The sequence below is a fragment of the Tursiops truncatus genome, chromosome 5 (assembly GCF_011762595.2).
Source record: "Tursiops truncatus isolate mTurTru1 chromosome 5, mTurTru1.mat.Y, whole genome shotgun sequence".
NCBI lineage: Eukaryota > Metazoa > Chordata > Mammalia > Artiodactyla > Delphinidae > Tursiops > Tursiops truncatus.
In genome coordinates this window covers 54,239,082-54,260,087 of record NC_047038.1, presented here as the reverse complement: position 1 = coordinate 54,260,087, position 21,006 = coordinate 54,239,082, and positions in this window count along the sequence as shown.

Below are 21,006 nucleotides of genomic sequence, written 5' to 3'. Positions count from 1 at the left end.
TATGTATGTATTTATTTAGAATATCCTTCATAACACTCAGAGGGAATTCTCTGCCACTTGAGTATCTGTTCTCAGTATATATCATGTATTTTTAATTTATTTTTGGCAAAAACAAAACTATTGTTTCTCAGAATTCAGAATTTAGTCATGTAGCTAACACTAGTAATCAGTAGCTCTAATTATTAATAACTTCACAGAAGAGTCAAGTTAGCTGGATGACTGCATTAATTTGTTAGTTGGATAGAAGACCTCTTAACCATTACCTACCATTGACAGTATCTAGCAAAAGGTCTGACACTTATTCAGCATTTAATTAGTATGGGTGGCATGACAGACCACATAAAAAAGTGCCTGAATGGATGAATGAATAAAATAAGTAGAATTTGTTCTTATGAGTCCATTTTGGTTGCTAGGTTTCATTCACTTTACCAGAGCTCTTTAGTGCTTCTTATATTTCTTGGTCTAGATCTTGTACTTGAGTCACCAGGTGGTCAGTGAGTCTAACACTAGTTTCTCTTATGTTCTCCTCCAGACCTGCCTTGTTAATAAATAGGACTTTTTAAAAGGAAGATGGTACCTGATTATGCAGTTTTTAACCCATCTCGTTAACAGCTTTAATGTGTTCTAGGTTTATTGGGATTGTGGAACTTTCCTAAAGAATATTGAACTCACATTTGCTATGTGGGATCTCATCAATTTCTAGGGATACAGTGAAACTTGTATTACACTTCTAAGACACCTCTAAGTTTGTAGAAGCTATTGAATATATTTCTTGCATAAATATAATTCAACCACATTCTCTAAAAGAACAAAATATTTTTTAAAAATGACTGGTCACTTCTCAGCACTTGCCACTATAAGGCAAATAATTTCATATTTAAACATTTCATTATATGACATATTTCTTATCCTGATTAAGAGAAGTCAAAAAGAGAAAAAATGGTGAAATGATGTAACTGAGGATTTATAGGAATAGGAGTTGAATATTTGTTTTCTTCACGGACACTCCATTAAAGGGATTTGCCCTCTGGCTTACTAAGTATGCAATGGTAACCGGTTTTTTGTTTGTTTGTTTGTTTTTGCGGTATGCAGGCCTCTCACTGCTGTGGCCTCTCCCGTTGCAGAGCACAGGCTGCGGACGCGCAGGCTCAGCAGCCATGGCTCACGGGCCCAGCCACTCCGCGGCATGTGGGATCTTCCCGGACCGGGGCATGAACCCGTGTCCCCTGCATCGGCAGGCCGAGTCTCAACCGCTGCGCCACCAGGGAAGCCCATGGTAACCGTTTTTGAAGGCTGCCTTAAAAATTCAAATTTATTTGTGGCTTAAAAATCTACCTGGCACACAAACGGAAGCATAAAATTTATTAATATTTATTGAACATCCACTACATTGTAGTCACTGTGCTAAGCGGTTTAAATAATAATTGATTATTATCTTTAAATGTCAGCAACCCTGTGAGGCAGAGTTATTATTTTTTCCATTTTACACATGAGGACACTGAGCTTAGAAAATAAAGCAGCTGTCTCAGCTAGTAGTTGGCAGTTCTAGAATTTAAAACATTTCCCTCTGAATCCAAAATCCACGTTGTTAATAATCTTTCTACTCATTCATTTATTCAGCCATCAGAAGAAGATTTATTGAGATCCTATCACTGCCAAGACCTGAGCTAGATGCTAGGGCCAGAGAAGCAAACATGGAGATATGCCCATTCTCGTGGAGTGATGAATTATGCACTATGTCACTAATAGACATGTGTTAAATTATGTAAGTTAATGTGTTGAACCTTTCAATGGCATTCTTGTTTTAAACAGGTGCAACAAATTTTCATGCATTTTTTTTCCAAATTATTTCCCAAGGTCTTTGATCTCATGGAAAATGGGTTGAATTGGCATATTCAACCTTTCTTATCACTCTGGGAATTTTTTAAAAATGTTAGTAATTTGTCTTAGAGTAAATCAAATACATAAACATAAACCAAAACTGAATAACTGTTGGTGCTTTGAGCTGACACTTCCCCTGATTCCTTCACAATGCCTGGTTTTGATAGCATCAGTTAACTTTCAGTGGCTAGAAGAACTAGGAACATTCTAAACTGGGATTTCTCTGTATCACGTTCTCCTGATGCTTTCGCTCTGATCACTGGATTGTGTTTATCCCTTCTACTTCATGTAACGGTATTAAATCATGGTTGCAACAATGATGAATTGATTTAATTTGCTTATTTGTAAATCCATGACTTACTACCAGCAAATCTCTCATCCTTAATCATTCACCCTGTTCCTCTGATTTTATCTCCTAAATACTTCAGAAATCCACTCTTTTCTTCCTGTCACTACTACTACTGCTCTAGTTCAGACACACATCTTCCTTAACCTATTGCATAAGCCTCCTAACTGGTCTCCCTGTCTCTGTTGTTGCACTTCACACAGCGCTGCCATCCCAGCCACTGTATTATCTAGAAGCAACTAGGATGAGTTAAAGTGCAAATTTATCATAGCATTTCCACTACACAATATTCCAACATCTATAATACTTTAATGCATTATAAAGAGACAGTGGTACTCCAAAATCATTACAAGCTTCTTTAACTGAGGACGAATATATCATTTATCTATGTAGTGTGACACTCAGTAATACCTAAATTATGGTGGTATTCAGCAAACAGTTGTTGAAGGGAACTGAGATAAATATGCATTAAAGTTGCAGAGAGAGGAAAATGACTCATTTATTTGGCTTATAATTGCTATCCTTTGTTCATTCCTTCCTTCTATCCTTCTCTCCCTCCCTAGGTTTCTTCCTCTTTCCTTCCTTCTTTACATTCATTGTTAGAATATTTTTTAAATGTCCACTATTCCAGGCTTTTTGTGTTTGGGATCCAACAAAACAAAAGTGTCTGCTTTGTTTGAGATAAGTTTTATAGTGAAGACTTTAAAATAAGAATGAAAAATATAGTAAATTGATGATCTAATATATTATCAGATTTTAAGTCCTATGGGGAAAATTTAAAAAACAAAACAAAATTAGAGCAAGGTGGAGATAATCCAGAATGCCAGAGGGGGCAACTGGAACAGAGTGAAGTATTAAACAGAGCAGTCAGGGTGGATCTCGTTGACAAGTTAAGATTTGAGCAAATAGGCGAAGGAAATGAAGGAATGAACCAAATAGGCATCTAAGGAAAAATCATTTCAGACAGAGAAAATGAAACAAAGCAGGACCCTATGGTCCTCCCCCTACTCCATGTCCTCTGCCTGCCTTTTGTCTGTAGAAAAACTTTAGCCAAAGAATAAGTTTAATCAGAGAACTGAGAAAATGCTGAAGCAAAGGAAAATGGGCAAACGAGACCAAATAATAATAGTCATGAAACAAAGACAGGAGCCTTTCGTTCCTTCTCAAGGGCTGTAGATAATATCCTGAGCCATATCCTGCGAACTGTCTTTGTCTTGTAGATACTGAAACCCCCATCAAGTGGAAGAAGTTAACTACATGATGACCAGACTGTAGCTATGACCTAAGCTGCCAAAATTCTGAGAACTAGACTCAAAGAAGTGAGAACAAACCACCTCTGGAAATGAAGACTGACTATAGTTAAAACAATCAAGATGACGCTAGTCAGACTACTGCATGACCAATTTCAAGACGACTGTCAGAGCTGACTGTGCTGTTTCTGCGTGTAGCCCCTTCCCTCCATCTATAAAAGCTCTTGCCCCCTGATTGTGCAGGGCAGGGGCGGAAGTCGGCCTTTGGACATGAGTCTACCCTCCCCACTCCCATCCTGGTTGCCAGCCTCCAAAATAAAGCAAACTTTCCTTTCCACCAATCTTGCCTCTTTTTTTGGCTTCTGAGCGGTGAGCAGCCGGAACCCGCTTTTGGTAACAAAAAGAACTGTAGCAAAGCCATCTCAAATGTGATGTCTCCCTTTATCTGATTCTTAGCTAAAGATACAAGTCTAATCTCTTCTGAAGGCTTTTAAAAAAATTAAATACTATTGCATTCTGAATATCTGATATATCCTATACTTCGTGGCTGTAAGATTTGTATTGTAGTTTTTATTCACTGTATAAGTTTCTGTTTCTAAGCAGCAGCACCGAGTACTTGAGGGAAGATTGTGCCAGGAGGTGGCTGTGTGTGGGAGGAGGGAGAGAAGCTATGAGCTACCCCATGGAAGTTGTTGGAGAGGCAGGCCAGAGTCACAGAAGGACCATGGAGCGGAGCACCAGATAAAATGCAGAGTGGCCGGAAGTGAGGCACAAGATGTTGATGTGGGAAAAGACAGTTTTAGTAGAAGAGGTAGATTTTAGGCAATACCGGTTGTGTAATATGAAGGTGGAAGTTCAGATGTGAGAAAAAGTAAGAGAGAGAAAACAGAGGCAAGAATTTTTTTTTAAGTTAAATCAAGAAGTAATTAGATTTGCCAAATATTACTTTTTGTGAACAAAGTCTTAATTAAGGATTCATAAAACTAGTCAAATAGATGTAAATTGTGGGAACAATGAATAAGATCTCTTCAGAGTCAGGGATATGCATTTATGTGCTTGTGACATTTTAGAGATTTTTTTTATTCAGGAAAAATCAAATAAAAAATGTCCTTTTTTTCTTTCTTACATACTCATTTTGCTCTTATAGTGAATAGTAGAGTGTTATTTTAATATCTTAAGAACACACAGAGCCTTTTCAGAAGAATTTGTGAGGATAAAGGTTTAAGGTATTATGAACATCATGAAGAGTATAGCCTCTTTTTCTTGCAATTTTACAAAACAAACACACACACACAGCAAAATCAAGCATTCAGAGAGTAAATTATAGAATTATAGAACTATGCTTGTTTTCTCCTTTACTGTTTATTTTTTTCTTTTCTCCTTTTTTTATTTCTTTATATAGTTGGGTTACACAAGAAATCCTTTGAAAAAAGAGTTTTATTAGATTATACATTTGATTTTGGGTTATCTAGTTAGGGTTGAAAATGATGGTAAAACCAATAGTTTACCACATGGGCAAACCAACCCAACAAAACAAAGTGCAGGCAGGGACATTTTCAAGTTAAGAAAGAGAAGCCTTGTCCTTAGTGATTAGCTCACAGACATCGACTACAACAATGGACAAACAAGGACAATAATACTTCCAGGGGACACACATATACAAGGGGATGTAGCTAACAAAAGAGAATAGCAAAGAGAGCTCAGAGAAATAGATGAAGAGTTAGAAAAGAAAATGGTCTTAGAAAACTTGGGAAAGGACTATTTTAAGACAATGTGGTCAATGTTTGTAAATATTACAATATGGCGAAATAGAATGTGAACTGAGATGAGGTCGCATCTAACAGTTATTAGAAAGTCAAGACTGAGCACAAAATGATGGGAAAAGGAGGAAACAATTGAAGATGAGGTCATGAGTGCAGTGAGCACAATAAGCAAATAAATACTAGGATTTCAGGGGTTTAGCAATAAAAGAAAAGACAGAAAGGAAGGAATTATACAATTGGAGAGTGTTGTGAGCCAAAGAATTATCTATTAAAAATAAGACTTTTTTTTTTTGATAGGGTTAAGGTAAGTGAAGGACATGCACTTTACATATTTTATCTCTTTTAATCTTTCTCCAGAGTAGTTATTAGTACTTTCAGTTTTCCAAAGAGGAAATGGAAACATTTATTATATGACCAAGATCACATAGCTAACACATCGCAGAAAGGATATTTAAATGCAATTTTGTTGGAACAAAAATATTATGGTCTTTATTGCAATGCTCATGGGCTAGGTAGCTGGAATTAGGATCAAGGGGACAGTGGAAGGCTTAATGTTAGAGCTGAGTAATGATAAAGGAATGGAGAAGTAAGGGTATGTATTGATAAGTGTGTATGTATGTGTGTAATAAAAAAGGGAAGGATATTTTTTTTTTCTTTCCTTTTTGGCTGTGCTGGGTCTTCTTTGCTGAGTGCGGGCTTTCTCTAGTTGTGGCGAGCAGGGGCTACTCTTCGCTGTGGTGAGCGGGCTTCTCCCTGTGGTGGCTTCTCTTGCTGCAGAGCATGGGCTCTAGAGCACGTGGGCTTCAGTAGTTGTGGCTTGTGGGCTCTAAAGCGTGGGTTCAGTAGTTGTGGCCCATGGGCTTAGTTGCCCCGGGGCATGTGGGATCTTCCCGGACCAGGGATCAAACCCACGTCCCCTGCATTGCCAGGCAGATTCTTAACCACTGTACCACCAGGGAAGTTAGGGAAGGAATTTATTAAGCTGAAATAGTGTTGAAATTTAGAGGATTTTAGACTTATAAAGCAGACATTATAGGGAATCAGGAATGCAGTTGGTTAAAGCTGAGCAAAATATTTGCTGAGCAATGTTGAGAGACTAGCCAGTGAAAAGTATCAGATATGCAGCAGTAGGAACACCAGGAAAAAATGTGTGAAAGATTAATTCTTCATAGTCAACACATTGAGGGCACCAGGCTCATGTAGGGTGACATCTGGCTCTCATCACAATGCTCTAGAAGAGAGAAAAATTGAGCCAAGGAGAAATCAATGTGGTTATTGGTGTAACAGTAATAATCTCTCTCTGCCCCAGAAAACTTGTGTCTACTTTCAAAATAATAGGGATAAATATAGATATTAGAAACATCATATAACATCCGTATGCTTTTGCTTTTTCTATTTGTAAATCAAGTTTGGAAATAAAATTATCATCGTGGTGACAAGAATCTGAGTTTGGGAGCAGCTATTTCCAGGAGTTATCTGAGGAAGCCAGGCATCCAGTATGTAGAGACCAGGGTGCATGGAAAATTCTCCCGTCATCTGTGAGGAGGAGAAAAACATTGACTCCGTGGAAAATCTAGCTTGAGTGCAGCTCTTTTGCTTGAAGAAGGAGTCTTGATAGTTCATTCTTCCAATAAACCTTGAGTGAGCAATAGGGTTCTTTTTAGACAGGCCTCATCCTTGCATCACAGAAAACAATTGTGTTTGGTTGACATAGCACTGGCAATTTAGAGGCTGCACATAGAAAATACACACACTTAAAAATAAAAGAATAAAGGATGCTAGTGAGAATATCATTGAAATGACTAGCAGACTTTCTAGGTTAAATTGGAAGGAAAATGAAGTCAGATGGATTTTTATAATAGTTAAAAACAGGAAATTAAAGTGCTATTTTGGTAATGTTAAGCTGAACACCAACTTTAGTAGGAGGAGTATGGGGACTTTGAAAGAGTAGTTATTTAGAATCAGTCAGAGGAATATCAGATTTTGAGATATGAAAGATGTTACATCTTCAGATAGTGAGATAGTTTAGGATGTTATCCTAAGAATATATTGCTTGAGTAGAAAAGAGCAGAAGTGGGTGAAAAGAAAAGGTTAAGGAAACCCATACTTTCAAAGGTGGTGCCTTTACGTACCTCTTAATGTTGCCAATCATTAAAACGAAGGGTTGGGGTTTCCCTGGTGGCGCAGGGGTTGAGAGTCCGCCTGCCGATGCAGGGAACACGAGTTTGTGCCCCGGTCCGGGAAGATCCCACATGCCGCGGAGCGGCTAGGCCCGTGAGCCATGGCCACTGAGCCTGCACGTCCGGAGCCTGTGCTCCGCAATGGGAGAGGCCACAACAGTGAGAGGCCCGCGTACCGCAAAAAAAACCCAAAAAAACAAAAGAACTGAAGGGTTGAAGTTAACCTATGATCCAGGTACCAAAGGGTATGAAGGAAAAGTGGTGAGGATGGGATGGAATCAGTATTATTAGGAGATGTAATCTTCAAAAGGTTTTTGCAAGAAGCAGTCTAAAAGTAGAAAGGAAGTATCCAGAAAAAATTGTTAACCCAATAACAAGACCCTATACTATAAGGAGATGAGAAATAAGGATATGAAAACCAATAAGCCCCCATCTGAGAACGTTCTATTAAACCTCTTTTCTATACGTCCTGTCAATAATGGTTATCCTTTAAATTATCTGGTCACTACTTCCAACTTGAACTTAAAACTAGTTAAAAGAATTAGTTAAAAAAACTTCTCTCTATATTTTTTTTTTTCGTTTTTCTTTTCCGGACGCGCAGGCTCAGTGGCCGTGGCTCACGGGCCCAGCCGCTCCGCGGCATGTGGGACCTTCTCGGACTGGGGCCCGAACCCGTGTCCCCTGCATCGGCAGGCGAACTCTCAACCATTGCGCCACCAGGGAAGCCTTACTTCTGTATTTTTATTCTATTTTATCCCAATCTAGTTTACCCTATTATTTTCCACCCATCCTAGTCTATCCTATCTATCCTATCTTAAACTATTCCATCTATCTCATTGTCTATTGAAGAGACAGTAGAGGTGACAGAGGTTGGAGAATCTGTGTCAAGATCAACCCAATGGACATCATAAACCATAAAGTGAAAAAAATTCCTCTTGTCTGCTTGCTCTGAAAATAAAGCACATCTTTCTAACTGCAGTCAGTGCAACCCCTGAGACAATTTTTTTTAATTTATAAATACATTCACAATAATCCTCTAGATCATGCAAATGATAACTTCGTTTGTTAAGTTTTGCCAAAATATAATTACAATGTCTAGAAATGCCTATAAAGATGCACATTAAAAATGTAACCACTCAACAGCTTTAAATTAATTAAAATTTGTAAAATATAAACTTAAAACATTCTCAAAAATATATGGCATGTCTCTTCCTAAGTTAAGATTGTCAAGAAAGTTTGATTCAATTAACCAATTATTAAACAGATAAGCAAACATGTACTTCTTACTCTAAATCAGAATTTGGCCTGACACCCTTAAACTTGCAAGATAGCACTCTCAACAAATTCTCTAATGATAGCAGCGTTTTGATAATAATTTTCACTATAGTTTTCTGCTTTCTACCCGGTATGCTTTTAGAATGAGTCACACATCCCAAAATTCTTTAAAACCATTTTAAGTCCCATATCCCCTTGTCATCACTAGTATTCACACAAATATATTTTCTTATTCTGAAATTTAAAATATATATGCATATAATGAAAATTTTAAAAAGCAGAATTCTTTCTTTGATATGATTGTTTGTTGGTTTTTAAAATTAAATATTTGAAAAAAAAATGATCTAGGCATAGTATAGTGGAAAAACTCTAATCTTGGGTTCCAATTTGCTGGGTTTGAATTCTATTGTTCACCATTAAAAGCATTTAATTGTTGGGTACTTCATTTCTTCACTTTAAAAATGATAATGAGGGAATTCCCTGGCAGCCCTGTGGTTAAGGCTCTGGGCTTTCACTGCCATGGGCCTGGGTTCAACCCCTGGTCGGGGAACTAAGATCCCACAAGTCACACAGCCAACAACATTTTTTAAAATGATATTGAGACTGGCAAGAATATTTCAAGGTAGTCCGAATGCAAAATAACTTTTTGAGGAAAGTAATCAAGAATGCTAGACACATTATGTGGGCTTGATATTAGTTTAAAAAACAAATTAAAAAATAAAGATTCAGAAGTTGATTTTAAGTACATTTCTAAGTTGGTATTTTTGTGCTTCTTATCGAAATATTTCAAAAGACACATGGATTTTAGGGAACTATCTTCTTTCCATATTGAGAACCTACGAAAGGCAGGACACCCTCTTAGGACTTGAAAAGAGATATAAAGGTGAGTCAGACACGTTCTGGGGCCATAAAAACCAGAAAAGAGACAAGATAAAAGAGATAATTATCAGCATAAGTTTGTCACTATTTATAATGGGAACATTTCCATAAAAGAGATGAAGTTCAGATTTCTTAAAATCTCTCTGTGATATTTGCTTTCCCAGCACAATGTTTAAACCGTGACAATGACTCTGTTACCCAAAGAGACACAGAGCCAAAAAGGTCATAGTGCTCTGATAAACTCCTCAGAGAAAACAGCACGTATGTCCGAGATTTCAATTCTCTTGAAATCAATAAACTTCCAAATGTCTCTGGGAAGCCATGGTTCTTGTGAGGCAGGTTGTTCTTTCCAGATCTACGGGCGCCTTACCTTGGGTGCTTCAGCACTTAGTGGGTTTATTAACTGTTACAAGAACTGATTCCCCTAAGGAAATGGGTCCTTATCTTTTCAGTCCAGCCAGCTGAGGGATGGTGAAGAGAGAAGAGAGAAAGTGAAGGAATTTGGTAGTAAAGCACATAAGGGAAGAGCAGACTGACATGGTATATAAATGGGATTTGGTTGGCCTCCTGCCTCTCTTCTCTTTCCTAGTCTGTGATCATATCTTAATATTTTACAGTCCCATTTATTCATCTTTTTTTTCTCCCCCGTAATTGGAAAATATTATAAGCCTGGCTAAAATCCGCCAAGATAGCAAAAGCAGCAAGATAATCTACACAACAAAAGTTCCCTTCAGACACATTAGAAGCTAGGCAGAAATTGGTTAATACTTTTCCAGTGGCTGTTTTGCTCAATGCTGCTTTGCTCAATATTGTGGACTCTTCCCTGGGAGGTCATAACACTTACTGTAAGTACATTTGCGCTGCATGAAATCACAGTCAACTGAGCTAGCTATAAATCAATTAATATTTTGCATGAGCTGTGCCTTATTTCAAATATAAAATCAGCAAAGTCCACATGTTTAAACAGTGCATTTAAAATATCTTACTAACACTATTTTCAGAACAAACTATTTCCGATTTAGGAAGGTGCTGCACTGAGCTACAAAGAAAAACATTTTTCTTCCAAAGAATTGAATTTATTTAGACTTCCATAAAGTGAAAATAATTGGTATATGTTAAAATTATCTTTTTCCTTTTTGTCTTGTTCAACAAAGTTTAATTTAAAATAATTAAACACTATTTGCTTAAGTTTGATGCCCCCCCAATTTCATATAATTTCTGAAAAAAATAATTGTTTAGTCTCTAATGTGTTCCATAAATATACTCTCTTACACACACATGTTTCTCCTTAGTAACACCTGTTTTTCCATCAGGAAGTATACTAAAGAGTTGACTCAGGCACCACGATGCTTTCTTTAATCCCACCAAAAAATTGGTTTTATGTTTACAAAGCAGAAAACAAAAGTTTGAGGTGATTTAAAAATTTAAAGGAAGACCCATCTTTGTACTTTTTTCCTAAATGTCAGGATATTTTATCAATTAGTAACTGAATCAGTAAATAGCAGTTAAAAGCAGATACTCTGGAGCCAAACTGCCTAGGTTTATATTCTGTTTTCTCCATGTATTTCCTGTGTGATGTTGTAAAGTTTGCTTAATTTCTGTCTAGTTAATTCACTTGTAGAAAGTGGATGATAATACTATGAAACTAAATGAATACACACGTATGCACTTAGCAGTTAAAATTCTCCTTTGTAATATAAACTAGATAGATGATAGATAGATAGATAGATAGATGTTAAGTGCAATGAATATGTTAGCCATAATTCCTAAATTCATTGGCACAGTATGTGCCCTATCAAGCCTAGACACTATCTTTAAAACTAAATAATATTGTCTACAGGTCAAACCTGTTGCCATAATTCTTAGAAGAAAGTTACTTGCACACCCACACACGACAAACATTATTCCTTTTAATCATAAAACAGTGCTACAAGTACACACATCATGAAGGATCTAAAACCAATATTCACAGTTCTTGGTGCACAGAAGACACACAGGAAATGTCCCCTGACTTGAAGTGAAAAAAGGAGCAAAAGAGATCTCTGGGGCTTCCCTGGTGGCGCAGTGGTTGAGAGTCCGCCTGCCGATGCAGGGGACACGGGTTCCTGCCCCGGTCCGGGAAGATCCCACATGCCGCGGAGCGGCTGGGCCCGTGGGCCATGGCTGCTGAGCCTGCGCGTCCGGAGCCTGTGCTCCTCATTGGGAGAGGCCACGACAGTGAGAGGCCCGCGTACCGCAAAAAAAAAAAAAAAAAGAGAGAGATCTCTGTCATTTAGACTGACATTTTTCATGTTGATTATTGTCATGTGTAAGACAGTCACCAAGGTTAAGCCAGGACCCAAGAATACAAAAATGAATTAAAAAATGTGAATGTCTGTGCTTTCATGTTACAAAGCATTACATTAGTAGTAATAGAAGTTTTATTTATAGGACAAGATTGAAATGAGCATAAGTGAAAAAATCTGGAATAGTTTACCAGATGAGATTTTACAGTTGGATTTTGGATAGGCAGGGCATTTTGAGCTTGCAAAATGGGTACTAAAATGAGAATGAACAGCATTTGAAATGATATGAGAAGACTGCTTGAGTCTGAGGGAGGAGTTGAAAATAATTCTACAGGCATAGCATTTGGATACCTGACACCAAGCAGGAGGATAGTGTTTTAGAGAGATCAGTAAAGACCATACAGTGTACAAATGGCCTCCACAACATGCATAGGAATTGGTATTTTATTTTCTAGTATTTTGGAGCTCCTGTTAATGTTAAATAGAAGAATTATATAATCAGATTTTCATTACAGAAAGATCACTTTAATAGCAGCGTTGTAGGCATATTCCAAGGAAGAAAAGATAAAAATTTTGAGGAAATTATTTCAGTGATACACCTTGAGTATAAATGGACATAGAATTAAAAGAATAAACTGACATGAGATAAGTTAAACATCTATAAAACCCTGAAACATTTGAGATGAATTGGAAAAAGAGAATAACTGTCATGGTGAATGCCCCCAGGGATGTGCTGATAAACTGGCTCCCTGATAAAAAAGGAAAATAAAAAATAAAAATAGTAAGTGCTGAAATTGTACGATTTGCCAATTCCATGGTATAAATATTCCCATTAAGGCGAACTTCAACATATCAGCATGATGTCACCGATTTGGAATTGGGAGAAATATGCACCATTGACTCTCACAAGTCAGGAGAGAGGTGGTGCCAGCACACTGCTCCCCAGGGTCCCTGGCTTGCATAACCAGTTTGATTAGGATGTCATTTAAAGTGGAGGGAATTGAGAAGGCACCATTTTTGAGAGAGAGGTGAGTTGTGAATTTAGTTTGAAATATATTGAGTATAATTTGATTCTGAGACATCCAGATCTAGATGTCCATGCTAGTGGTGATTGAGTGGATGAAATTGGTGGGGAGCAGCCAGCCCTGACTATTATTATAAAACCTTGGTGAAAATTGGTAAAGCACCTGACTTAAGACAGTATTTGTAGGGAATGTAGTGGAAAGGACATATTCAAATGATACAAATGACACATCAGAATTGATTTACAGAAGAGAAAGGAAGCCAAGGATGTTTTCAGATGTATTTCCTGGATGTTTTTTTTTCTGATGATGCCATAACCAAGGTATACACATCACAGATAGATAGATCTGTAGGTCTGGGTATTAAAAAAATAATAAATTAAGTTTTAGATACATTTCATTTTAAGTACCTGTAAGGTTGCATAGAGCCTATAGAGAGCTGTACTCAGCTAAACTTAAAAGAGTGGATGAGATATCAATAAATAGAGACCAAGAGAAAAAATACTACTAATGGTGAGAAAAGAGCAGCACACACTATGGAAAATGGAAACACAGGATACAAATAATTTGTATTAATCATGTGAGAAAATAGTAAAAGATGAGACCGGAGATGTTGTTCTTTCACAGATTGGGGATGGACTCAAATGCAAAACGAAATGAGATGAGAGAAAGGCAGTGGAGATATTGGAGAAAAGGAATATGATCAAAGAACTTTATGAAGAAATTGTAATTTAAGAGATGACTTAGAATAGGAGGGATCAAAACAGATAGTCCTAAGGGGACACTTGCAGTACTTTGGACTTGAGTAAATGGGAGTTGGAAATATGATGAAGCTCATGATATCTGAAAAGAAAGGAATATTTAAGAATAACATTTTCCTTTTATAGAGTAAATAACATTTTCTCATCCCCTATCCAGATGTTCAGAAACTGAAATAGTAAGCAGCAGAGGCATTAACATTTAAAAATTAACTGTAAAGCTTAAAATTTTAGAAAGAGAACAATGAATGAAGTCAAAGAACATCAAACTTATCAGAGAAAATGCAAACAATACACTCAGAGGTCAGAAGGTTTGGGCTGCAAATGAGGTGGGATAGTAAACTTAATGGAGCCGATATAAATGGAGCTGGTTAAGGAGAGAATACTAACTGTGGTATCGCAACTAGCTGCTTTGCCTTGAAATGTCGTGTCTCTTTCCTCATGCTGGAGGCATGCCTGACATTTTATTTTTGCCATTCAAAATATAAAAATAAAGTAGATCAACTCGGACATATTGACATGTTCCCTTCTAGATTGCATGCCTTTCAGAAAGGATAGCTACAATTGATTACTTAGAATAAATATAGTTTTTAAAAGTTTGTTACAAAATATCAAATATCATTACTAAGTGTTTTATTTACAAGTATTTATTTTGTTTCATCATTATTACATGACTTCTATGGACACATTGAGTTTTATTGTCATTTTCAGCTATATTTTTTATACTTTGGGAGAGGGTTGTTTTTTCCCCATCCTTTGCTTCCTACTTTTGATAGTATTCTATAATCATGGTATAAAAAAAGTTAAGTAGCAAATACTTCCTTCTCTGGTTCTCTTAGCCATTAATTATCTCTTCTTTCTGAGAAACCATTTAGTAATCCTTACTAAAAGAATTTTTTCACAATTAATATTGGATATACTGGTAAGGAAACTTTTACTAATACCTAGATTACTTTGATAATCATTTAATTCTATAAGATAAGCATTTATGGATTTTTTCTTAACTATGATAACACTTATCATTGTAACTTAGTCCTATAGGCCAGATCTGAGGCCTGATGTTATCATTGTGCTTTCATATTATATACTCAGTGTTTTGTGCAGAATAATGCTTCTTAAATGCATGTTGAAATACACTGCAAGCATTTCACATGCTCCCTTTTTCTTTCTTTACATCTCTCAGAAAATCTTTATGTTTTACACAGAGTGGGTTTCACAAACGTTTTTGTAATTTCCTCATTCAACTCCAATTTAAACGTGTCTCGGTTCATATCTTTTTCCAGCTGCCACTCTAGTTGGCTCGTGCTTCTTTCCTGACTCTATTTTAGCCCCTCCCGACCAACCACAGTTCTCATTAGCCTCTTTACTGAAGATGAAAGAGAAAGGAGACATTATTTAGGTCAATCATTTCTCTTTTCCTTGAAGCTATTATTTGAAACAAGCAAGCAAGCAAGCAAAAAAAAAATTTAGAGAAATTGTGCACATATGTATGGATTCCAATTACCCATGTTAACCCTGTTAACATTTACTTGGATAGCTGAAAATTGATGGCATCAGAAATATTATTATTAGATCTCATTAACAATCTAAAGTAACCTAAAATTCATGCAACTCCTACCAAGGAATAATATTGTTATGCAAATATTAAATGTCCTAAGTTGCAAAGAAAGGATAATTGAACTAGGACTATAAATAAATTATGGTAGATATTAAAACAGAAAAAAATTTTAAACTCATATTTTGGAATCAAACACATTTTTAAAATGTACTAACATGAAATTTATCTCTTACATTTCCATTTCCTGCCCATTTCATGTCCATCTTACCTCTAACTGAAAATTTGTAATTTAAATAATATTTGACTTAGATTTGTAGACTTTGAACAAATTTCTCTGGGTTGACATTAAATATTTACATATATATTTTAGTCAAGAAGTAGGTGTGAAATTCTGAATGAATTAGTAATAAGTTGTTAATAGAGATATTCCCTAGGTATGCGAAATACCAGCTGACTTGCATTTATACTGTGCACATTTCTCAAGGGAAAAAAATCATATCCTGTCACAGAGGATGAAGAATTTGAGAAGTTGTCAGCGATACACACCAGAACTGATGGCAGTTGTTAATGTGTGTTTTTTTTTTACAAACTGGAAGCATCTAAGATATAATCTTAGAACCATTATCGACTGGAAAAGTATTATTTCTTAATGGTTATAAAAATCAGCAGGTCTATACTTCTTTAAAGTTTATAAAGAGTTCTCATGAACTCTAGTTCATTTTCACTTCTAATCTGTAAGTCATAGGAAAGCCTGTTGAAACTGTTATTTTTAAGTAGTATTAATCAGTATTCCCACTTGATAGAAAAAATACAGAAACTCAAGATTTTTTAATGATTAAGTCACATTTAATAGGATTTACTACAGATATTCTAGCCCTAAATCCTCATACTTTATATCTGGATGAGATAGATGCAAAAGACCATCTCCAACTTGTTTACGTTAGACTTTCAAATGCAATCTATAGAGAAATGGATGGGAGTCTGAATCTAAAATAATAGCGAATAAGAGAATGTCTGCTTCTAGTTAGAACTTAAAACATTGTTAGAGTCTATAGTCTTCACACTCACAACAAAAAACAACCACATGAGCTAAAAAATAATATATTTTAAGTTTACCAGAAAGCTGAAGATTCAAGGAAACCTAACTGAACTAAATTTCAGAGAAATACAAGCCATTTATAGAAAAAGGAGACAGAGCTGTTTTTATCCTTGGAAAAATGATAGGGTGGCTAGAAAATAATGAACATGTCAAAGACCGGAATAAGAAAAAGTGAAACTAAGTGTTAATAAATCATTAATGTCTGGATATACACTTGGATGGCAGAATAGAATTCCAAGATATCCCAAAGCACAGGATAAATTTCACCCACTCTTTGTTTTTTGTTTTCCCATGGATCTACTTTAGATACCTAAGTGCAATATACCAAAAGCAGGTAAGAAAAAGCTGAAATACAAAACAACTTGGTCTCTCAGGAACCAAAGACTGAGAGGGCAGTGGGCAGGAGAATTGAAAGAAATCTGAGAGATTGCTGGCTTTCACCTGCAGAAGGCTGAAGGTTGGACATGAGAAGTAAGAAACATATTCTCTGGCACTGCAGAGAGTAAGGTACCCATATTCTGAATGCTGGAGGAATGTCAGAAGCATAGAAAGAAATTTCCTGAGCTGTAGAAAAATTTAGGCAAACCTAAAGAGCAAACAGAACCTTACAGCAATTCTAAAACTGGGTGGCTAGACTGTTTAGCAGAGAGAGAGCTTCTACAGAAAAATTATACAACACTCAAATAACCAAGTAAATGTAATCCATATTCAAAAGAAGAAACAGTTAATAAAGACAAAAGCTGAAAGATTTGGTACTAGTATGATGAAGTTGTTCTAATGTGATCCTTTCTATTAGAGTGATAGGGAGAAGCATTAATACTTTGATAAGAGGAGAGATATGGTTCTTTTTGGGAATGGTTGAGTAGGGTTTTTAGGTATTAATGGAGACCTAGTAGTGATTTATCCTGAAATGTGTATTTTTTCCAGCTATATTCTATTGCCAGGTGTGATGGGGGTCTTGGTTATGTTAGACTAGTATAATGGAGAATGACAAAGGAGAAAGGGAGCTGAAAATATGTGCAAGAGGATATTTACAGTGATGGACTCTGAAATATGTCATGTGGGGAGGCATGCAATAATTTCACTGAACCCACAAGCAGTGAAAAATTGATAGAGTCATGGATGAAATTCCTACAAAGAGGTCAGGGAGGTGGGACAATGGGTAAAATTAGGACAGATACAAAGCCATATGGGATTAAAATAGGTGTAAAGAGGGTTATTTATAAAGTCTACTTATGACTCATGACCTTGACTAAGATAAATTAGGATGGAAGGTACATGAGGTTAGTTTTGATTGTTTTCTAAAAGTAACTGGTGATCAGTTTCTCCTCTTCCTCTACCTAGTCCCCCTGCTATATACCCTTCTCCTGCTCATGTTTTGCCTCTTAGGCAACCCCTGGTGAAAAGATGCTAAGTGATATTTAGGCCTTCAGAAGTATAGTCTTACCACACATACACTAGGCAAATTTTAAAAATCGAACTTTTTGAAATTTTGAAGTTTCTTGAGATTTTCCATTTCAATGATTTTTCTTCTAGAGAGTAGGCAACATGGAGTTGTTATTTCAACCCATGCTTTTATCAAATCATGTTGATGGATGCCTTGTTTGTTCAACCAGGTGCTGTAAGCATCCACACTTCCATGCTCACCTGATGTATTTGGAAATGTGAAAGAGTATTTTAGTTGTTAAAATAAATGAAATGTATGACCTGTATATAATGCCTAGGGCTCGTGGATATTAAATATCTTACAAAACACAATTTTCCTTCCTAAAATGTCAAGAACTATACCAGTGAGAAACACTGCTGTAAGGGAAGCTGAATATTACACTCCTATCATTTCTTCCTTTGTCCTGAAACATTGTTGTGTAAACAGACGTGGGTAAACCCTAATGTTACATAATGATTTTCTAAAATTTTATTAAACACAGTACATTTTTACCTTACTTACAGTATCACTAAGATAAAATTTTGTGTTGATATTGGTATTTTATTTTATAAAAGGAATCACATGCAAATATGCAATGGACTGACTTTGCTTGAACCTGTTCCAAGATAAGTTTTTTTTTGAGAGTTTGCTTTTTTATTGTTATTATTATTGTTTTACAATAAAAGCAAATAGCTATGCTCTCAGCAAAACAAATTTAAAAAGAAAAAAATCACAGAAGTTTACTGATAGTATTTCAAGACAAGGCTTTTGAAATTTATTGAAATAAATTATCTCAGCCTAAACATTTACTCATCACTCTATTTTCAATTAATTCTCAACATTCTAAAAACTTTGTTATGTAAAATACATATAACTTTGCTAATAATTTTAGATAATACTGGATTCTTCCTAAAAGGACTACCATAAAACTATGCTTTCAAACATTAAAAAAAATAAATCCAGTAGGACCTAAAACTAAACTATGTAACCTATGATTGCATGTTTCAAATCCTTCAAGTAAAATGTATCAAGCATTTGAAAAAGTTCAGACCTGGGTCTGCTCCAAGGCAACATCTTACCTTTTTTACGTTTAATTAAACCAACAGGAACACAGTTATGAAAATGAAGGGCTCCAGGGAAGAAAGATACAAAAGATATCTTTCATTTCTTCAGTAAAACCCTCCGAAATTTACTCTTCTATCTTGTAAGGCCCATATTTTCTCCAAGGACCAAACTCACAACTTTTGGCATTGACTAATTTACTTTACCAAGGAATTAAGACCATGAACAAAAGCTTGCTGTGAACTGCTGTTCTTAGTACGGAGGCATTCAAAATGTCACAGAGACCCGACCTATGGACTCCTGGACCCCTGGGCCAGCAGGGCATCTTGGAAAAAAGAGTGCTTGGTTTGATACCTGGAGTAGAGGACGGGAAAGCCCAGGGACGTAGTGGGAGGAGGTGGACTAATTTTCTGAGGCCCCTATCCAAATCTGGCTTTGTTTCCGTTAATGCTGGTGCTCCCAAATCTCACGAGTATACCCTGTTTGTCCTCTCCTCTTTGGATTTCATTGTCCCTACCCTTACCCCCTCCCCAGACACGGGGAAGGTCAGTACTTAAAAATAAGTTTTTAAAGGAATTTCAGCTACTTCTTTATGTTTAAATTATCTACTGTCCCTTTATATCCACTAGAAATGTAAATGTCTTTGTAAAGATTTTTTCCAACTTTTTCTGTCAGAGTTTATCACTTCCTCTTTAGTGTACCTATAAAACTTTGTACTAAATTCTGTTACATGAGTGGCATTTGTATTGCAGTGTTTTCAATGTATATATCTCACACAGGATTATGAGTTCCTCAAAAAGATGCAGTTTATCCTATTCATTTCTGAATCTCTTGTATCTGTTTCATTGCCTGGAGCTCAGAAGATGCTCCATAAATATTTGCTGAATGAATCTATTTGTTAAGCAAAGAACACTTGCAGTAAAATGACTGCCCAAGAGTTTTTGATAAATGGCATATTTTTCTGCAAATATTGAAGCAAGATTAGATTTCTTTAGCATATTAAACACATATATTAACCAAACACAAACAGTCTAACTTCCAAGTTTTTTTCTCCTCTTAGGACTGAGACCTGTCTAAAAACAAATTAAATTATTTCCATCATTTTAAAAATGAAGGGATAAAAGATTTGCACATTTAAAAGGGTACTTTTGTTTCAGCAGTGAATTTAATGATCACCTATTAAATGTAAGATTCTTAACTGATGAAACCAGATCTAACTGTAAAGAAATTTTTGAATTAGTTATTTTATATTCATTGTTCTGTCTGACCTATGTACCGTTGTACCTCTTCCGTATTTCTTCGTATTGCTGTTCAGAATTCTCTGAACCTGAACTATTGCCTTGGATAACAATTAGAAATTACCAGATAATTTTTTGATAAGATTGTACAGAGCCTCAGAATTCTTTTGTTGTTGTTGTTGTTTTTTGGCTGCATTGGGTCTCCGTTGCTGCGCGCGGGCTTTCTCTAGTTGGGACGAGCGGGGGCTGTTCTTTGCAGTGCGCGGGCTTCTCATTGCAGTGGCTTCTCTTTGTCGCAGAGCACAGGCTCCAGGCACATGGGCTTCAGTAGTTGTGGCACGCAGGCTCAGTAGTTGTAGCGCACGGGCCTAGAGGCTCCGCGGCATGTAGGATCTTCCCAGACCAGGGCTCGAACCTGTGTCCCCTGCACCGGCACGCGGATTCTCAATCACTGCGCCACCAGGGAAGCCCCTGGAGCCTCAGAATTCTTAACTGCCCTAAACCCCAATCGAAATTTGCCTGACTTTTATTTCATTGCTTAGTATTCCATTCTTCTTAGGAATTAGCAAAATATGGTTCAAGAACAAAGGAAAATGGCAGAAAATATCTTGATCCATATGTCCATATTAAACATCAAGTGGGAACTCAGTATATTCCTATTAGTTGATTGGATTTTTCTACCTATTAGAAAATAATATGGATTTTCAATGATTTCTTTCATTGATTTGATTAATTATACCATTTCAGCAAAAATTCGAAAAGAGGTTTTTCTTGGTCTTTTCAACCTACTCCCTCAACAGAGATATCTCATTAAGGTAGCTATGAATTGTTACTGCATTCCTTGGAAACTTTTTTGTATAGCCTACTTGGAGTGCCAGTGATGCTAGCTTCTGGACTATAAATTTAGAAGATGTAGGACCTTAACCCATTTCTCACATGTTAGCTGCAGGACCATACAACTATGCTAGGGCCAGAGACTAAGTT